The 14,677-nt window shown below is 42.9% G+C and overlaps 1 protein-coding gene across 1 annotated transcript in view; it reads left to right on the forward strand.

Annotated features, from left to right (window-relative positions):
• Positions 1 to 14,677, forward strand: part of CCDC91 (coiled-coil domain containing 91) — a 1,353,016-nt gene that overhangs the window by 236,290 nt on the left and 1,102,049 nt on the right. The gene's annotated exons all lie outside the window — the stretch shown is intronic.

Genomic DNA, 14,677 nt, shown 5'->3' on the forward strand with positions numbered 1-14,677 from the left:
TTGCTGTCTTGTGCAGCAAACGCAGGAGCCGAGTAGCAGTAAAGCCTCTTTCCCTCAATAGACCTCCATATTTGAAAAATGTATAAAAGATACTGTTACTTCAGCAGAAAAAAATGCACTGGAGAGCGATTTTGGTTGTGCTGAGTCAGTTGAGTCAGCAGGTGGGAAGGTAACATGCTTGGCATGCAAGAAGGATTTCCCATTTGCTTCACTTGCTTCATCCAGGACTGTTGGCTGACGGCATGCTTATAGTCGTGGTAGCCGTAAAAGATTGCCTCTGGAGGGGGGCGTGACTTGCTGGATCAAGATGGCGGACATGCTTTAATACAGCTAAGGGCTTGTAACCCCAGTTATCCTACATTTATCTTGCCAAACATCAGCCTTTCACCCTCCAACTGGTTTATGTTATGCCTCTAACCCTGTAGCCTCTCTGGGACCTGACCACTGTACTTCACGAGGCCAGGACGCACGGATCTGCTGCAGTGGTGTGCCCACAGCCAGCTGGATGGCGCTGCGGCCTTTGATGCGACCATATCCTGACAAACGCAGCAGTGGGGGGGTGCTTCTGGTGTCCTATTGTGCAGGGCCGAGGGTAGGAGACAGCCGCTGAGAGACAACACCCGCCGGACACCACAGCAGCGTGAACCGAAGGTAGAAAAGCACCAGCCGGCATGGTGTCGGTATAGCGCACTGCATAACTGAGTTCGGCGACATGGGAGATGCACCCAATACCTCTCAAACATCCTCTCCTCTTCCTGGCCAAAAGGCTGATGAGCCCGCCAGCCGCGACAGGAATCGAGTCCTGCGGGCAGACATAGATCACTAATAGTACAAATGCTAGACCCACATGACGTCCTTATGCAGTTCACGGATATCTCCATCGCCAGTGACATGTGAATGGGAATTACTAAATATAACCTCGGAAGTCAATCATGCGGGCGTGGTGTTGCCAAGGTGCCTGGATTGCGAGCCACCAACTGAGCTCAATGAACTTATAAAGCTCCAACCAACCACACTTCCTTGGTCTGGAAGCCTAACTACATGATCCAACCACCTTGGGAGAACCGAGTACGCACCTGCTGGGCGCAGGAGAGGTGGGTTGCCGGAAACAATCACTGGTGACAACAAGTGGGTCTCTCTTCTGGATGCCTGAATTGGTACGTTACAAACCACACGGACCAAAGCTAGCAGCTGCAGCCTCAACTTGGGCTGCTTACGCTCCAACGCACCTGAGACAACAGCGTGGCTGTCTCACACCACTGGCTCCACTACGCATACCAGTACAACACAATCATCAACTCCAGGTGGCAAACTTGACATGGTTTTAGCAGCCATAAAACACTTGTATACATCACTGGAATCCAAAATCGACCAGGTAACAACTGACCTAATGTTAAAACAGCGGACCACCACTAATTGGCGGATCGAGTCCAATCAACAGAATATCACTTCAAGACCTACAGCCTAAAACGGACCGACTATTGATGGATCTAAAGACTTGTATGCAACGCATTCAAACCCTAGAGGCATGAGCGTAAGACTCAGAGGGTCGCACCAGGTGTAATAATATCCGCATACTAGGATTACCAGAAGTAGCGGAGGGTAGGGACACTGACCTATGTTGAGACATGGCTTTGGATACTCCTTCCAGACAGTGTCACCGTTCTTCACCTTCGAAAGGGCGCATCGCATCCCGACACAGGGCCCTGCACCTGGCATTAACCCCAGAACTCTTATACTTTACCTGTTGTATTATCGCGACCGAGACTCGATACTAAGAGAGACTCGAAAGTTAACAGAAGTCACAGTGAATAATGCACGCATCATGTTTTTTTCTTAGCCCTAGAGCCTCTTGCGCTTGCTATGCGTTCCAAGGCTGCAGACTGGAGAATACCAATAGGGTATGGAACACACACATCTTGCTCTACGCAGACCATCTACTTCTACACATAAGAGATATCCACTCCATCCCTCACGATCGCACTCACACTACAGCCCTTTGCCCACATATACAGCCTTAAAGTTAATTGCCCAAAATCATGTTTATTCCTCTTAATAGCTACAACACCTGACCCACATCTTAAGATAGACAGTCTTCCGCTATTTAGGAATTAAAATATATCAGTCCGATTCAGATCTGCTTGATGAGAATATCACCAGAACGGTCATGTCCCTAAAGTCCCAAATGACTTTCTGGGCTACCTTTCCGCTATCAGTTGCAGGATGCATTGCATTCCTCAAAATGGTGGTATGTCCCACCTGCTGTATTATTTCTCAAATCTACCATTGTATATACCCGCATTCTTTAGGTTTCATCTGGAATAAACCCAGATGTAGGGTGGCCCGAGCTAAACTATATCTAAAATCTGACTAAGGGGGCCTTGCGGTGCCAAACTACGAGCATTATTATCTAGCATCCCAGCTTCAATGGGTTGCTCAGTGGCTCGCTGACCTCCTGCTTACAGATACCGTTACACTGGAACGTAGGTGGAATCATACAACAATCTTCCGCCTATATCATCCATGCTCAATCCCACCACTGCCCCGTCCTAAGTTATTATTTGTGGCACACAGCTGTTTCTGCCGCTGTTTCTACCTTACTCGAACCATCATGCTATATGCACCAGCAATGTCACTACAAGGGACACCTAGAGGATGAGAAATGACTACCGCATTGGAGCTACACACATGGTGCGTGGCGGACCTCCACACACTAAGTGACCTTTATAAATACAGAACCTTGTTACCCTACGAACCCCTGATGGCTGAAATGGGGATACCACAGGGCACTTTCTTGTTTATCACTTCCTTGTCAGAACACTGAGAAATAGGTGGGGTAATATAACAGCAGAACCTCCAATGCATCTGACTATACAATATTTACACGTGATGGGCACATGTCTCCACATCACATGCTGGTTAACAAACACATTGCAGCACCACACAGCAATATCACTAGCGCCTCTACACTAAAAATGGGAGATGGACCTGATGCGGCCATGCACAGACATCGAGTGGACCGTGCTGCTGGCGAGCCCAACGTATGTGCCCCACAATGTTAGGATCAGGTGTATTCAGTATTATATAATACATAAAGCGTATCTGACCTCGGCTAAAATCAATCAGTACTTTCACAGACTAGATGCAGTGTGCACTCGCTGTAGGTACGTAAATGCCAATCTTCTTCACTTCTATGGGCCTGACCCGTCCTCCAGCGTTACTGGCACAAAATAACTGAACACTTGTCCCTTTGCACGAAGAGACCAGCGCTACACACTTGAAAAAGCCCCCTCCTGCGCCTGTATGGCAGAAATAAAAAAAATAAAGCCACTACACAATTTCCAGAACTAGGCTTCTTGGTGTCTAAACGCCTCGTTCCCCGCTGGTGGAAATCCCCTGACAGTTGAGGCCTGGCACCACTCCATCACTGCATGGACCAAGGCTGAAAGTGTGGCAGTACATAGGGAGGACAATTTGGGACTCCGCAAATACACATATCTGAAAGCTGGAACACCGTTTTAACAGAACTCCAAATTTCCATACAGAACGAGGAGACAGCTTAAAGAGAGGAGGCAAATATTGAGATGATTGCAGGGAACCCTGCACACCATCTGACTAACTAGTCATGACCGTTTCTTGAGGCGACAGACCATTTATCTTATTGTGGATAGCTTTGGGTGAACGGCTGGAAATTGTAACGGAAATGTTGTGGTTGAACGCTGTTACCACTTTCCTAACCTCTTTCCTAAGATACCTTCTCCTGCTCCTCTTCCCTCCCCAGTTGTATTACAGTACTTGGTCGAAAATGATAATAGTTAACAACTTTAGCTCAATATACTCCAATGCCTGAAAGTTATATGTATTGTGTATGTGTTTGAAAAGTTTCAAATCTTCAATAAAAATATCCCCCAAAAAAGGATTGCCTCTGGAGCAGAGCTGCTTTGCAAGCAGTCCAGGACGTGGGGCTGAGAACTTAGAGAAAGGAGTGTGGTAGTACTGAGGTTCAGAGATGGCATATACATCAAGGGGAAGGTGTTTTGGTGTTCAGTCTGTCTTGCACCTACCATACAAGGATAACGCTGTTTTCCTGTAGCTGTAGTTAAGGTTATAGTTATTCCTAACCAAGGTGGCAATCCTCCCAGTTTTGCTGCAAGATCTTCCCTGTCCAATAGAGAATGCATTCCAGCTTTTCTGATTCCCTTTTTTCATTGTGTTCATTGGCCATCTTAGATACATTTCCTCTGAATTTTGTGCCTATTTATGCAGATCTTTTTTTCCCAGTTGGATTCTTCAGTCTGGAAATCTGCTAGACTCTTTTGCTACTCTATCTGAGGGGATTTTGGGGGTCTTGCTTCCCAACTGTCCTCATCGTCAATCAAGAACTATCCATAATGCCAAAGATATTTTTTTCTGCCCTTTATGCCTTTTGTCTCCTAAAGGTGATCCTCCTAAGAAGACATGATAGTTTCCATGTGTGTTAAGTGCAGAGTGACACCGTGTCTTCTGAGAGGAGTTGGCTCTTCTTCCAGAAAACATTAAGGAAACATGAGAGAACTTAATTGTTTCCCGTTACTGGTGATTACTGTGGGAGGGCACATAGACCGGTTGCTAGAGGAATGCTGCATCGGATTCTTGGCAGATACTGGTGATTAAGGTGGGGAGGGCACATGGAACGGTTGCCAGAGGAATGCTGAAAGATTGGTCTCCGATTTCAGGCATAATGTCATAAAGGTCTATGGGGACGTAATATGCCTTGGCATGAAATATTTAGACATAACTAAACTGTAAACGTATGACTATTGGCATTGCAACATCACACCTCAACTATAATCGGTTAATTTAACAGAGAACTTATGGTATTTACTACAAGTGTTTAGTGATGTAATAACAAGACCGTGGTAAGTAAATTGGAGACAGGTTTTTATACAACAATTGCATTTAGGTAGAACAACTTCACACCATAAATACAAGTTAAAGTGAGTATTTTTCAGTCTTACAAGAAGGCCTGCCATTGATTAGATTCAATGTGATGGCACATTTCGAAAGTAAAAATATTTGAACATCCTTTAATTTATTTTGGAAGTACTTCTACAGAAATGGAATCAACTTGATGACAATAATTAATGAAGGCAGATTCATGTACAGCCTTTTTTAATCCTATTATAAGGAAGATATAATCTATTAAAAACCTAAGAAATGGCGGTGAGGAAAATTAAATTATGCAGCTCTCACCTTCCTGAAAGCAGATCCTGTAAATACCAGGTCAAAACGTTGTGACTCCTAATTTTGTTGCTCTGGCTCTTGTCTTATTATCCTCTTTTATGATCCTGGATCCTGATAAAAATCCCAATTCAGCCAAGACTCAGGGTGTACATCTTTGTTTGTATTTTCACCTGCACCACCAGGAAGCTTACCTTGCACAAAGACCATCGAACTGATAGGAGAAACTCATCAACCTTGGTAGACTTCAGAGAGGGGTCAGTCATGTGGTTAGTGGTGAGTTCATCTTTGCTTTTTTTGAAAGATGGTGCATCTGCACATGTAGAATCAGTTGGAGTGTCTCACTCTTAAATCTCCTCTTTTACACCCTCGCCTGAGACATTTCAAACTACCAATGCAAAGCACACAACCACAATTAGTTCTTCTGTTTCCATCTCCTATAAAATACCAGAGTTAAAAGAAGCCATAGTCCGCTTTCGTCCATGTGTTTACGTTTTGTCTAGTTCTTCAATCCTGTGAGCCCAAAGCCTGTTGCTCTCCCTGTCATTTAGACGAACCCTTTGTAGATTCCCTACACTCCTGTTGTTCTCTCACAAGAGTCCTGGGGGTTTCTATGATAGGCTTTGTATGTTTTTCAGCAGTAGATGCTTAGGTAAGCTGTTCCACACCTTGTGGATTCAATAGGACAGTGAGCTGTACCCGTAGCAGATTTTTCACACAAGCATTATTTCCGGCACCTGACGGTACAGTAGAATTTAGGCTAGATCAAGGAAAATCTGTGCATGGATGGAAGATTTATTAGAGCTGGCTAGGGCAGATGCAAGTGCTCTGGGCGCAGAAAACGCAGAGGTGATGTTAACAGTTCTGGCAGCCCATGACATGCTGGATCACAAAGGTAAGCATATGAGCTCTGGGCACACATGAGCAAACACAAATCCTTATGAAAATAGGATAGAGCTACATGATGTCAGCATATTGTCATTGCTAGCAATCCTCTTCAAAACAGCTACATTTACTTTCCACATATTTGTGGGCGGCAAATAACCATGTTAGATTCTACATCTTCCATTATTTTTCGAAAAAAAATAGAACGCCACTAATTTAGTCAATGTTCAGCTGCTGCAAGCCATTGCCAGTTCTGTCTTCTAATAAGAGCCAAAATCAGATTTGGGAAGCATACGCATATTCACTTGCTTCACAGTGTTTTTTGTTAAAAATAAAATTAAAAAATGTGTTCAAATACTGTGATGCTAATTCACAAAGGGATTTATCAGTACTGGATGTATTACTCATCTAGTACTACTTCCCGTTGCCATAAAGGTCTTTACATCTCCTATGTTTAGTGAGGAGTTGTCTTGTCAAGATGGTCCTACACTGTTAAGTCAGAGGGTGTTTTCTGACTCGGAGTATCAGTTCAGAATTCCGATTTATCTGAAGGATTTTTTTGATTGACAGACGCTGCTCAGTTTTGATTGACAGACGCTGTTCCAGGACGGAAAGTTACTGAAAAGATGCCGGTCCGTTTGAGAATCTGAGCGTGTACACTGTAGCCTTCAAAAATACATGTAATAGAACAAATGTGCTTTTTTATACAGCAGCCACTAGGTTGACCTCGCATAGGGCATCAGCACCTAGCCTGGAGGCCTTAATGCTTGTATTAAATATGTTAGTATTATACTTTGTTTTGCTTCTGTGAATAACTTATAGAACCTGTCAGTTCCCAAATTACAGTGATTTACATGTTACTGTCTGTAACTCGAGTAGAGAAGTTAAATTTAAACAGACGCAGCATAGAATCTGAAATTGAGTATTTGCTGTCCCACTGGGATCGACCAACTGTGAACGAGACTACTGCAGACCGGATTACCATCACTATTCATCATCATCAAAAAATGAAGAGCGTAATAACACGAGGGACCTTCGCCTAACCTCTCTACATCATAGAGGTATGAAGCTTCAAGTGCTAGGACAAGGAAGCAAAATCAATACCTCATACTGCAAGAAGGTAGATCGTAAACCCTGATGAATATTTAGATGTATTATCTTTTGAGAACTAGGAAAGTCTTAACTGACTGTATTTTATTTCTAGGAAAATATTAAATGGCAGAACACTTAATCTGAGACTATAAGGGAGTCAGAGACTGACAAGGTAATGACAGATTCTTGCCTTCGGGGTGAAACTGCAGGAGATATTCAGCACTTGTCTGTAGTCATCTTACCTCTAAATCACATCACTATCTGTACTACCAGAAGAGTTTTTATGGTTTCAGAAAATGTGCATTTGCCTTTCTCACATCACCTATTCTGATTCTTATAAATGTGAGCATCACCTCGACTATTGCCACTTATAAATTTCACCTCAACAGCATCAAGCAAGAACAATAAAGGGCAATGTTAATTCGATATCCTGAAATGGTTTTCTGGTACTGTTGGTGATATAAAGAGACAATAACAAGTACCACCAAACAAAATGGGCTTCTGCATAAAGTTATTATTGGCCAGACGTAGAAATGTTTTTAGTAGTCGGAAAAGTTCAGATTTGCAGAATCAAGGCATTTGTCACCGCTAAAAAACCTTTCCCATGTGCCAAACCCTATTTTGTGATTGGGTAACCTATTATCGAATTGCAAAATGGGTGAGCATTTCAGTATTAGGAGGGGGCGTGTTTAGGGCATCCCTTCCTAAGAGCGACTGGCACTGGTATGTGTGAATGTTTTGGGACTGATATGCGATTGCAAAACGTTCAAATTTTACCGACGCCTTGAAGGAGGTGGTAACCCATTTACAAATGGGAAGGGGTCCTTAAAGGAAAACGGGATGTGTTTCAAAAAGAATAATTAACTTTTTTTTTTTTCATTTTTTAAGAGTAGGCAGTTGTCCGTGAGACCAGTGCCTGCTCTAGAAAAACGTTTCCATTTAAAAAAAAAAGTTTCTTGAAAAAGCAATCACAGACATGGTGTTCTGCTGACCCCAGCAGGCCACCATCCCTGTGGTTCTTGTGATTTACATTACAGGCCTCGAAAAATCATAAACATTTTATTAGACATGCAGGTCGAATAGCTTGAACAGTCTACTTGACCTAACTGTAATGTACTTGACCCGGAAATGGGTCTCAAATTGTGCGACCCCAGGCAAATATTGTATTTTACAGTCTCCTTTTTCTTCATTCTCACTTATGAGTGCACCTTCAGTTCAGCATTTCTGCTGTAAAAAAATCCTCTTTTGTTTGATTAAATACACAAAATATGTACTCCATGTATAATAAATCTAGCCCACATATAGGGTACACATGATCCATGCATGACTTGCCTCTTAGTTTCCTAATAGCTTTGCCATCAGTGCATTAGTGTTTCTCAGTTTATGTTTAAACACTCACTTTTAATAAATTTACTACTAAAGCATGATGTGGCTGCGCACTGTCATTTACAGACAGTAAATTTCCAAGAAATGTCCAAAAACCTTCCCACTAACTTTCGGCATTACTGATAAAACTATATAGTGTATTAACAATAATCTGTGAAAATTGGGTTTCAGAAAACATTTATCATTTGCACATCACCAAGTAAAGTGTTCTGACTTGTTTTCATTTACTAAAAAAAAGTTTTTCCATCACACACAAGTATAAAAAACAGTCTTTCACATCTACCGAAATAAATTTTGAAACAATTGTAAAATTTACTTAGTTATATTACTGTTGTGTGTTAGGAAGAACCTGATACCAAAAGCCTTTCATTTCACATAGGTCAGACAGTTCACCTTACAAATCCTGGAACTCTGTAGTCATGTAGTCACAAGGAAAAGTATTTTCATTGCAAGAAGACAAACTGACTTTTGACCTCTGTCTCTGAACACAGAGCAGATGCTGCATAATCTTTTTATAAGATTTACCGTTGTTTGTTATGTTGGTAAATGGAGCTAACACTTTGGAGTCTCTAGTGCAATAGTTTTTTAAGAAGGTGTCTGCTCCAAGCCAAACCACAGTTCCCTCAACCCCACTCCCTCCTCCACTGCCACTATGAAAGCAATCTTTCATACTTTCAGGGACAACTTGTTGCACACCCACCACTGGTTTACTCAGATCCCAAATAGCGCTGGTCCATAGAATTGGCTATGTCTGCTGACTCAGTTAAGAGCAACATGCTTCCCAAACAACTCAACCTCACTACAGCGTTCCTGTGAAATAAACATATGTAAGTGTGATATGTGCTACCCATTTGAAAATTATACATTTAAGTAAATGGCTTAAATCATTTACACTAAGGTTTTAGTTATCTCCAACTTGTTCGGGGTTCATAGATGACCTTCACAAATGAGCAGCGAAGGGGATCTTTGCCCTGGGCCTTGCGATTTTAAGGGCCGCATGCTTCTGTCACAAATTGTATTTACATAGTAAAAAAAAGACCTGGCTGGCTAGTTAGTAATAACATGGTCAGCGCAGGGCAGAAATTGGGTTGTCGGTTGACTGGGGTGTGAGCCCTGGTCATGCAGCAAACACAATCCTTGTCAGGATGAGGCAAAACAAGCCAACCCTAATTTAACCTGTACTCAACCCTCTGGTAGCTTGGCACAGAGTAGTCAGGCTTAATTTGGAGGCAATGTGTAAAGTGCTTGTGCAACATCTCAAACAGTAACAAAGTGAAAACACCACACAAAAAGGATCCCACAACAAGTTTGAAAAATAGAACTTTCTGTAATAATAAAACAAGAATGAAACACCAAAAATCCAATCAGTATAACAGGAAATATGCAATTTTGAAGATTTTGTGAAAACCGGCGCAAAACGCAATTGTAGATATCTGGTTGTGCTAGACTGGGACAAAGTCACAAGATCAGGCTGAGTGCGATGAATCGTAGACTGGTTACAGGGATCCAGTTAGTACCGATGAACAAAGTACCTTAAGTGCTGGTTTGCTGAGCGTTGCGAGGATCTACTTTAAAGATGCGTCGAGCAGCCGAGGCTATGCATTGTTTCTGAGATGTGATGAGGGTGCAGTGTGAGGTCCTACGTCGACATCGAGGATCACGTCGACAAGGGCTTGCTTTGCAAAGTCCGGCATCAGGGATGCGTGCGCACTCTGGGTGATGTATCGGTTCCAAAGAGCTACAATGCAGACTCTGACATAATTGTTGAGGCTGCCTTTGAAGAGGGATGCGAGGGCCTGCACCGAGGATGCTTTCCACATCAGCGGTTTACAAAAGGCTACGAGGTAATGTGGGTCTTTGTGATGGGCAGGCAGCAGTGGCAATGCATCAGTTCTGTTAAGGTTTCCACTGGATTCAGAGAGGCTCGCAGCGCGCCTTAAGCCCACTTCCAAGGATCCAGGACTAGGGTAGCACCACTTTGCATGGTAGACTCACAGATGGCAGTGTCCAGGGGCAGGTGCAAGATTTTGGGTAGCCTATTGTGTCCCTGAGGCTTCAGAGCAGGAGGCCAGCGAGCTAGCCTTTGGAATCACTCTGTGGATCTGGGTTCACGAGATGCAGGTACAGTAGATCTCCCCAGGTAAGAGAGTAGCAGGCAGAAGGTCAGCACAGCAGGGCAACAGTCCTTCAGAGCAACAGTCCGGCAGGGTTGCAGTCCTTTCAGCAGCACAGCAGTCCTTCCTGGCAGAGTATCCAGAGGTCCAGAAGTGTACTAAAGAGTTAGGATTCTGAGGTCCAGTATCTTTACCCAATTCTGCCTTTAAAATGGGTTGAAGCTTCTGGGGGCATGCTTTTGAAGTGCACAGGTGTCCTGCCTTCCTGGCCCTGTGCCCAGACTAACTATAGGGGGTATGCAGTATTTTATGTGGAGACAGGGCACAGCCTTTTCAAGTGTAAGTGGGGATGAGCCAGCTCCTCCCATACTGCCAATGATGGCCCATCCAGGCACACCTAAGCTACCTATTGTGTGTGGCTGTCTAAGAGGAATACACAAAGGCCAACTGTCAACTACACCCAGTCACGTGACCCCGGGCCAGGCTGCAGGCATCAAATGGCTAAGACAGGGAAATGCCAACTTTGTAAAAGTGCCAATTTCTTAATTGTAATTTAACATTTGACCAACATAAGTTAGAATTTTTCATTCCAATTCCAGAGACACCACACAAGAACTGAATACCTGTTCCTATTGAGAAATTCCACCTATAAAATGTAATAAGGGAACTCCAATTTTATCCGATGGGAGAGGTAGGCCTTGCAGTAGTGAAAAATGAATTTAATAATTTTTCATTATCAAGATATGTAAAACTTGAAAGTACATGTCCTTCTTTTTAATACATTGCGCCCTGCCCTGTGGGCTGTCCAGGGCCTACTCTAAGGATGACTTATATGTATTAAAAAGCTGGTTTGGGACTGGCAAAAGGTTTACTTTCCCATGTCGAAATGGCAGTTTAAAACTAAACACACACAGGCTGCAATGAGAGGCCGGAGACATGTTTAAAGTGCTACATAGGGGGTGGCAGAATCAGTGCTGCAGGCCCATTAGCAGCATTTAACTTGCAGGCCCTGGACACATGTAGTGCCATTTTACTAGGGAGATACAAGTACATTAAATATGCCAATTGGGTATGAGACAATTTTACCATGTTTCAAGGAACGAGCACTGTTTACCAGTGTTAACATGTGCATCGTCCTAAGGCCAGCAAAAATGAAGTCAGCAAAAAGAAGAGATCTGAAGGCAAAGAGTTAGGGGGAAACCACATCAGGAATGCCAGGTCAAACAACCTGTTATTCACAGCTGATCTTCATTACTCTTAGGCTAGACCTCCTTGTCATAGTTCTTACTTCTGAGGCTGCCCCTCTTCCAACAGAGATCACTAACAAATCTTGGTTGCTGTACATCAATTTGATTGGTGCATAAGGATACCTCACACCCATCCCACTTCCTATTGAGTTGACGAGCTCACAAATTGTGTCACAGGAACTGGTCAGGAGCGTGAGAACCTACTATGACGAGGAGGACCATCTTTAGGGTAATGAAGATTACTAGGAAGTAATGGGTTCATTATTCCTACATTTCATCCTCCTTGTCAGAAGTCCTTATGTATGAGGATGTACCAAAGTAAAAAAGGAGACAGGCACTGTTTAATGCTGCTCAAACAGATATAATTATATTTAACAATTACTTCATTGTTGATTTTGAAACTGATGCTCAAAAATGGAATTTATCATTCAGAGATAACTCTAATCTGTAATGAGTTAGGAAAGTATCTTGATTTGCTCAGGTGGTAGCTCTGCATATATCCTGGAGAGATACTCCTCCTACCTCTGCCCATGATATGGCAATAGCTCGGGTTGACCAAGCTAGCACATTATCTGAAAGTTTTTTGTCCCTCATAAACGTAGGACTGAGAAATTGCCTGCTTGATCATTATATTGATTGGGTCCACTGCTGCTATTTTCCCTTTGTTTGTTGAGCCATAAGAGTAACTGAGATAAATGTGTTTGATTTCTCCAAATAAATCAGTAAAGCTTTCTTGACCTCTAGAGAGGAAGGAACATTATCTGATTCTTGAAAAATCCAGAGAATAATTTCTTGGGAGGAGAAAAATCATGACTGGACTTTAAGGTTGAACCAGAGGTCTGGCCTATGAACCACTCTATCTGGAACAAACTTCAATTAAGGGTAAGAAATCAAGAGAGATATTAAATCACCCAACTTATTTTTCTAAGTTATTGCTATCAAAAAGGCAACATTAGCAGAAACCATTGATAGCTAAGCCTTAGATAATGACTCAAAAGGTTATTTTTGTAACCCCCTGCAAAACTATAGAAAGATCCCCTGACGGAATAGAATCTTCTTTGCTAAAGTAACAGTAAATGACAAATTCTGACACTCCTCTACAAGAATTGATTGTAGCCTATTGGAGCTGTTAAAGATTAAATAGGCACCCCCTTGGAGAATTCTTCCTGCAAAAAAAAAACAAAATATTAAATGGATCCCATGAGACTGAATCACAACCTGATTTGCTACACCAAGATGAGAACATCTGCAAATGCTTCACACACGAGTTAAGAGTTCAATCCCTCTTAGAAGTCTGAATGTCACAGACTGCCTCTCTTGAGCTCTATATAATTGTTGCACTCTAGCCCTCTGAATCTCCAGCCTGTCATATTTATCTGACAAAACTGTTTCAGTGTTGGAACTGGAAATCAAAGGACTTGGGAAGCAGGTTTAGGGTGAGATGAGGATCTGTCATCATCTGGGATAGGAAGGGAAACCAAGGCCTCCCCGGCCAGAAAAGAGGAATGATAAACACTATGGCCTTCTCCTTCCAAATACTCTGAAGCATCCATAGCAAGAGGAGAATCGGAGGGAAGGCACACAAGAGCTCTTGAGGCCAAGTTATTAAAAGAGCATCCCTCCCCAAGCTTCCTTGCAAGTTGTCCCTGAGCAAAAGTGAGGAAGAAGAGTATTTGTTGGAGATTCAAAAAGGTCAAGAGTGGAAAGACCCTACTAACTCCTCACATACTGGAAAACGTCCGGACTGAGGTGGAAGTCTTTTGAGGAAGGAAAATGTCAACTAAGGCTGTCAGCCTAGACATTTTCTTTCTCTTGGATGTCCATGGCTTTCAGAGACCAGAAATTCCCCCTACCCAAGCGAAAATCTCTTTGGTCAAACTGGCTAAGGATCTTATGCACCCCCCTCCATCTGTTTATATAGCAGTTTGCGACCTGGCTGTATGTCCATAGCATTACAGGCTTATTTAAGAGGACATTCGTGAAGGAGCAAAGAGCTCTGTGCACCTCTGCCAACTCTTGCCAGATTGAGGAATTGTGGCTCTCCAAATGAGCCTAGCTGGGCTAAATATTCTGGTTACCCAGTGTTGCTCCCCTTACCCACTGACTCGCATGTGTTGTGAGGACTCTAGGAAGAGATTCTAACATTGGGGGTCCAGGTTTGATGGAAGTAACCACCACTGAAGTTCTACGGTTATATCCTCTGGCACCACAATCTGATAATGGTAGTTCTTGGAAGATGGAGACAGGATATGAAGCACTAGGGATTTTTAGATGGTGACGGGCCCATGGAACCACCTCAGTACAAGAGACAATGAGACCTTGTATTCTCAACCACTGACTGACTGAGGCTGACTTGAAATGAATAAATTATTACAATTAGGAATGCAGGTTTGGTCTCCCTGCTTCTGGGCAAAAGGCTTTTGCTTCCTTTGTATCAAACAGATCCCCTTTGAAGGTCTTCAGCCAGACTGGGATAGTTTTTTTCTTTTCCTTGTGAGAAGAAAACCAAGATAATCCAGGGCTGCAAAGACCAGGTTTGCATGTTCTACCACCTTAGAAAAAGAAGACAGCAGTTAACCAAGAATCCAAATAAGAAATGATTGTACTCCAAGAACATGATAATGGGCAACCACTGCAACAAGCACCTAGGTCAAACTCCTCGGGATGGCAAGAGGCTGATGGGCAGAGCTGCTAATTGATAATGGGTGTATTCTACTGTAAAACAAAAGGAAC

This window comes from Pleurodeles waltl, chromosome 4_1, assembly GCF_031143425.1.
Source record: "Pleurodeles waltl isolate 20211129_DDA chromosome 4_1, aPleWal1.hap1.20221129, whole genome shotgun sequence".
NCBI lineage: Eukaryota > Metazoa > Chordata > Amphibia > Caudata > Salamandridae > Pleurodeles > Pleurodeles waltl.